This window comes from Elephas maximus, chromosome 7 (assembly GCF_024166365.1).
Source record: "Elephas maximus indicus isolate mEleMax1 chromosome 7, mEleMax1 primary haplotype, whole genome shotgun sequence".
NCBI classification, from domain to species: Eukaryota; Metazoa; Chordata; class Mammalia; order Proboscidea; family Elephantidae; genus Elephas; species Elephas maximus.
Window position 1 is genome coordinate 59497116 of NC_064825.1, and position 6128 is coordinate 59503243.

A 6128-nucleotide genomic window follows, 5' to 3' on the forward strand; every position below is an offset into this window, starting at 1 on the left:
AGGGCTCCCAGCTTGTCACAAATATACTTGGTTCACTTGTTTTTTCAGTTCTTTGCTGTAAAGAGGGCTCGAAGGCAGAGTCTGTCTATTCCACCATCTTGGCTCTGCCGCCTACTGATATATTATTGATAGAAACCAATTTTACACTTCTTCCACATTTTCAAATTTGTTACCATAAAATTATTCAGAACATTATATATAATTTTGTTATCTTATCTGGCAGAACCCGATACCTGCCTATCCAACATCTAATCCCATCCCACTATTATCCCCCTCCTCTCCTTCCTTGATGGAAAAAAAAAAAGAAAACAATGTATTTCAGGTGTTTTACCTCCTCATGTTCTTATAGAAAAATTTTCCCCTCAACCCAAAACAGCTAATCATGACAAATCCAATCCTGTAGTGGAGACATTACAAAAGTGTGTGACATTTGGAATCCCCCTTCAGGACCTAGTCACTCTTTCCCCCAGTTACCACAGAGCTGGCTACTGACAGCTCTCAGCCCTGTTCCTATCAAGACATAGGCCTTGGCAAAAGGAAGCTGCTTCCTCCAAGATCATGCTTCCTCTCTGGGGTGACTCCTATCCAAGAACTAGATAATAAAAAAAAAGGGGGGCCTGGTACAGATGGCTCAGTTTACAAAACTCTGAGGGGTCATCCCACAGATTACTATGGGATGTGAGAGTTCTTGTTTTTGTTTCATTTCCTCAAATATTTTGGGGTAATTTTCTCCTTGGCCTTGGGTAGTTACCTCATATGGATGCGTGGATCAGTACTTTGCTGAATACTCAGGGGGACCCTCTACAGATCTTCAGAGTTCTTTCCTTGTGCAGTTCTCTCTTCTCCAATATGCTGTCCTGCCAACTCTAGCTGTTTTAGTCTTTCCTGACTCCCACCTTTTTCTCTTCAACACTGGAAGACCATCAGGATCCATGTGGGTTCATCCTTCCTAAGACGTAGCCTGGAACCTCTCTCCTGTAAGCTGAAGGAATCTTTCTCCAGTAAGTAGGACTCACCTCATTTCTTTTCCATCTCTCAGAGATCACTGTCCTTTATTGCCTGATGTTCAATGTCTTGAATGCCATTATCTCTACATTTTGTCCTGTTTTATTCATCAGTAATTTAAAGTGAAAGGATAATTCCAGTCCCTGTTCCTCCATCTTTGTGAGCAAAAATCTCTCTTAACTAAATAAAACCATGCTGAACAAGCAGCTGACACCGCCGTCCAACTCCTGAGTCCTCTCTGCCCTAAGGGTTTATCTCATGGTTACATAAAGCCTCATTTTCTCCCCACAGTCAGGAGACCTCTGTTTCATAGTTAAAGCCTTAGATTTATAGGATAACTGTTCATCATAATGAAGGGGAATGCATCTCTGAGGAAACCTAAGGTCACAGTGATTTGGGGAATCCAAATGATTCCTAAGGAATTTGAAGAGAACAGATTTTAGGATTAGTGGAAGGGCAGAAGTGGACAGAAATGGGAAATCAAGTGAAATGTGACTAATTCAGAACTTTAAGGATTAAGAATAGCATTTAGATTTTTTTTTAAATTAAAAGTCCACCAAAATATTCTACCTTATGTATGGAGACAATAGAATGTGTGCTACAGTTAATATAAGGGTCTCAGGGAAGAACCTCTAACTGTGAGCCTTTTCTCACAAGGCTGAGCAAAGATTGCAGCATGACCAGACTCCAGGCTAATTGCTTTTGGCTCTGGGAACCCAAATCTCTGTTCTCATCTGCAAAAGTACAAGCTGAACATTCCTTAAGAATCAAAAATCCTTGACAACCAAAGTTGTTGACTCTGACTTCTCATCATACAAGCTTAAAACTTTGACCATCTTTGACTCTTCTCTCTCCCCTATGGCACACATCCCACTGATAGCCACGTTCTGCTCGTTTTTTCAAAGAAATTCATTTTAAAACTTTTCTAATCACTTTTTATGTCCTTTGAAGTTAAAGGAATCAAGCAGATCACAATCTCCCCACCTTCTACCAAGTTCTTGTTATACTTCAATCCTGTATCACATATACCATTTTCTAATATTTGCCATTTGCAATTCATGAAATATTTCATAGAATAAGATTTCATTTGATGAAAACTAGGGACTAAACCAAAAACCAAACCCACTGCTGTCAAGTTGACCCCAACTCATAGTGAATGTATTGGACAGAGTAGAACTACCCCATAGGGTTTCCAAAGAGCAGCTGGTGGATTCAAACTGCTGACAATTTTAGTTGGCAGCTGAGCTCTTAACCACTGCTCCAGCAGGAACTAGTACCTTCTAAATTTCAAATGCCTTTAATTGAAGAAGTTTGGAATCCACTCAGCAGAAACAATGCTTAAGGACCACTTAATAGAGTGGCCCTTGTTTTTCACCCAGTGGAATTTTGCAAATAAGAATCAGGTGAGGTTCCTTGATGGCATGAACCCTCAATTTCCTATTACCCACAAAAATAATGGCATCGCTGCCTTCCAGCTCCATTGATATGTTTACTCACCTGTTTTCACCAGAATTTGATATCCAGAAGCCTTAACAATGCACATGTTTACATACTATTCACTCAGGACTTTTGGACACAACCTCAGACAATATGAGGTCTGGTTTTCAGTACGCAGAATGTCCTCTATACCACTGCACCACTTTCCACATTACTGCTTTCCTGAATCCCTAACTCTCCCCCTATATGGGTCCTCAGTGTTCCTGCTTTCCACAGAGAGTTTGAGGGGTGTGAGGTAGAAAATAAGGTTTCTTCTTGACATTGGCTGATACTAGTATGAATATTACCCTTTTGTGTCAGAGGGGTCCACAGTCATGATCAGAAAAAATAGTGCCATCTCTGGGCTCTGGGCTTCTACTTATTTCTTCCTGACTCTGAAGAAGAAGTCTAAAGAGGAGATATCTATGAGAAACAGGAGGTTCACAATAACAACACACAGTCATGGCCTAAAAATCAGAACTAGAACTCCAATTGCATCTGAAGAAGGAGTGCTACATCATGGAAGAATCTGGAGTCAGACAGACGTGAATTTCAATTGGTGCCTCACCATTCACCAAACGTAAACTTTGTCAGTATTTCTCCCTCAATTTTTGTTTCGTACTGTATAAGGTAGAATAATAATCCCTGCCCTGCAGAATTATTGTGAAGATGGGCTGATTTAAATATGCAAAACTCGAAACACAAAATTAGGTACCTAGAAATATTAATTACCTGAACTAGGCTAATGAACTTTTATCAGGTACTAAGAGATCCACCGTGACTCCTAATACTAGGAGAACAACTAAGTGGATAAGAAATACCATCCAAGCACTGCTTTACTATCTGTAAGCACATATTGTGAAATAGAAACAGAAGAAATGGTAATAATGGTTTCTACAGAAAGTCTCTCTTTGTATTCAAATTCTCCTCTGCAGCATCTTGGAAACCCCTGCCTTAACTCTTTGGTCCAAACCCCTTAAACAATAGGGTTCAAGGTAGGGGGTATTCGATGATGAAGGACATTGAGCAGGATGAGGATTCCCATGGGGACGCTGTTTCTGGCCATGTTTGTCAGCACCACAACTAGCAGGATGGTGCTGAAGACGAGGATGAAGATGAAGTGGGAGCTGCTCGTGCTCAGGGACTTGACTACAGTCCCCTTACCCCAGAATCTTAGGACAGCTCTTAGAATGAAGGTGTAGGAGAGGAATATGAGAATGAAATCAGAGCCCAGCAAAGTCCAGCCAACCACAAATTGGTACGGTCTGTTAAAGGTGAAATTGTTACAGGAAAGTCTGGACACAGAGAGGTTGGCACGGATGCAGTTCTCCATGACATTTTTCCCACAATAATGGAGCCAGGCAGAGAGAATAGGAACAGGTGCAAGCAGCAACAGGCCACAGTGAAGACACTAGCTGTCTTAGTTATCTACTGCTGGTGTAACAGAAATACCACAATCAGATGGCTTTAACAAAGAGAAATTTGTTTTCACACAGCCTAGGAGGCTAGAAGTACTAATTAAGGGTGCCAGCTCCAGGGGAAGTCATTGGCTCTGGGGGAAGGCCCTTGTCATTAATCCTCCCTGGTCAAGGAGTTTCTTTGCACAAGGACACTAGGTTAAAAGATTCCCTATTTTCCTGGCTCTTGGTGAAATGAGGTCCCCCTGTCTCTCTGCTCTCTTCTCTCTTTAATATCTCAAAAGAGATTGACTCAAGATACAATCCAATCCTGTAGATTGAGTCCTGCCTCATTAATATAACTGCCTCTAATCCTGTCTCATTAACGTTATAGAGGTAGGGTTTACAACACATAGGAAAATCATATCAGATGGCAAAATGGTGGACAATCACACAATACTGGGAATCATGGCCTAGCCAAGTTGACATATGTATTTTTGGGGATTCAATTCAATCTATAACACTAGCCTTAGCCACAAATTGGTCAGTGATGGTGGGTGAGTACCTCAGTGGGTGGCAGGTGGCCATGTAGCAGTCATGGGCCATGACCATAAATGTGCAGGATTTCATGGAGAGGAAACTGTTCATGATAAACATCTGGAGAAAGCAGGTAAAGAAGCTGATAGAGTTGAGGCCAAGCCAGAAGATGGCCAGGACCTTGGGGATGATGGTGAAGCAGAGCATGATGTCTAGCAGGAAGAGTAGGCTGAGCAGGTAGTACATGAGCTCGTGCGGGGAGGATTTCAGATGGGTGATGACCAGGGGGGTAGCCCTGGCCAGGAGGAAGGAGGGGCTGAGGTGCAAGAAGAGCCAGTACTGCCCACTCTGGTAATTAGGGAAGTAGATGAAGAGGAATTCGGAGACTGGAACAATGATGAGTTGCTAAGTAATGCTATGAGATAAATTCCAAGCTGAAGAGATTTCACCTGGGTTTACATATATGTATAGTAAGACACAGTGGTTAGCTGCTCCTTGGAAACCTTATGTGGCAGTTCTACTCTGTCAAAGTATAGCTATTTTAGTAGTTATGCTCAATTCAAAGCATAGCTTTGAATAGGAATTGATGGCAAAGGGTCTTTTTGTTTGGTTGGTTTGGTTTGGTTTAATTCACAGGAATTAGGCAAAACAAAGCTGTCAAAATATCCGCTAGCACTTACTAAACCAGAAAGTAGAAGAGCTACCCTAAATGAAGGCAAATTATAGTGAATATAAACATGAATGGGAAAGGATGACTTGGCAAATTTTTTCTAAAGTTAATTTGGAAAAACAAATAAAACAGACTAGCCAGAATCTTTTTTTTAGCCAGAAATGTTAGAAGGAAATTAATGAGAAGGATTAACCTCACTAAAACACAATATAAAATTTAAAAAAAAAAAAAAATTATGGCAAGTGATACTGAAGAGTTTCCTGACAAATCAAATTGTTAACAATCAACTGCATAGGCCAGAAGCACTCACTAGTTTACAGAGTAATTTCGAATTAAAAAAAGGTGTCATAAAATCAACTATAAGTCTTATCAGTAAGCATGTTATGATAATGTGTACCATCGTTCTAAAACACATTCTTCTCACTTTCTACCATACAAGAAAATTAATTTGAGATGGAAAAATGTACAATATATTGCCCAGTCTTATTATAATTTAAGAGAAAATAAAAGTAAAAAATTAATTAAACTCTGACTTCTTATTGTACATCTCCCACCACCTATCCTGAGCTTACTTAACCATGCAAGCACAAACACAGTCAATGTTCCTATAGAAAGTTATGCTCGAGAACAGACTGTTTTCATTAAAATTTATGACCACCAACCTCAATGAACACTTAATAAGCATGTACAGTATAATAAATACCAATAATCTCCACTAAATTCACTCTTTCAACCAGTGAAAGGAATTTTTCAAGTTTTCTAAATTCTTCTCACAGCTGATGGCTTCTCCAATTTCTTCACAAAGACAGCACAGGCCATTAGATGGTAAGTTTCTCAGTTTCCAGGATGCACTCATAAACTCATCAACATCTATATGCCCTGGTCCTCCTCTTTTCATCTAGTAGAAACAAGGATCTCCCCAGCCTCCAAACATCAATCCCTCTTTCTGTGATTTAGATTCCATCCACCCTAACCTTCTTAGGAACCTCATCACATATTCAAGTTCTCCTTTTCTAGGTCCTCCCTATAAAAAAAAAAAAAAA

The 6128-nt window shown here is 40.2% G+C and overlaps 1 pseudogene; it reads right to left on the reverse strand.

The window, feature by feature from the left end:
* Positions 1 to 3283: 3283 nt before the first annotated feature.
* On the reverse strand, positions 3284 to 5904 carry LOC126080063 (olfactory receptor 56A1-like; annotated as a pseudogene).
* Positions 5905 to 6128: the final 224 nt, after the last annotated feature.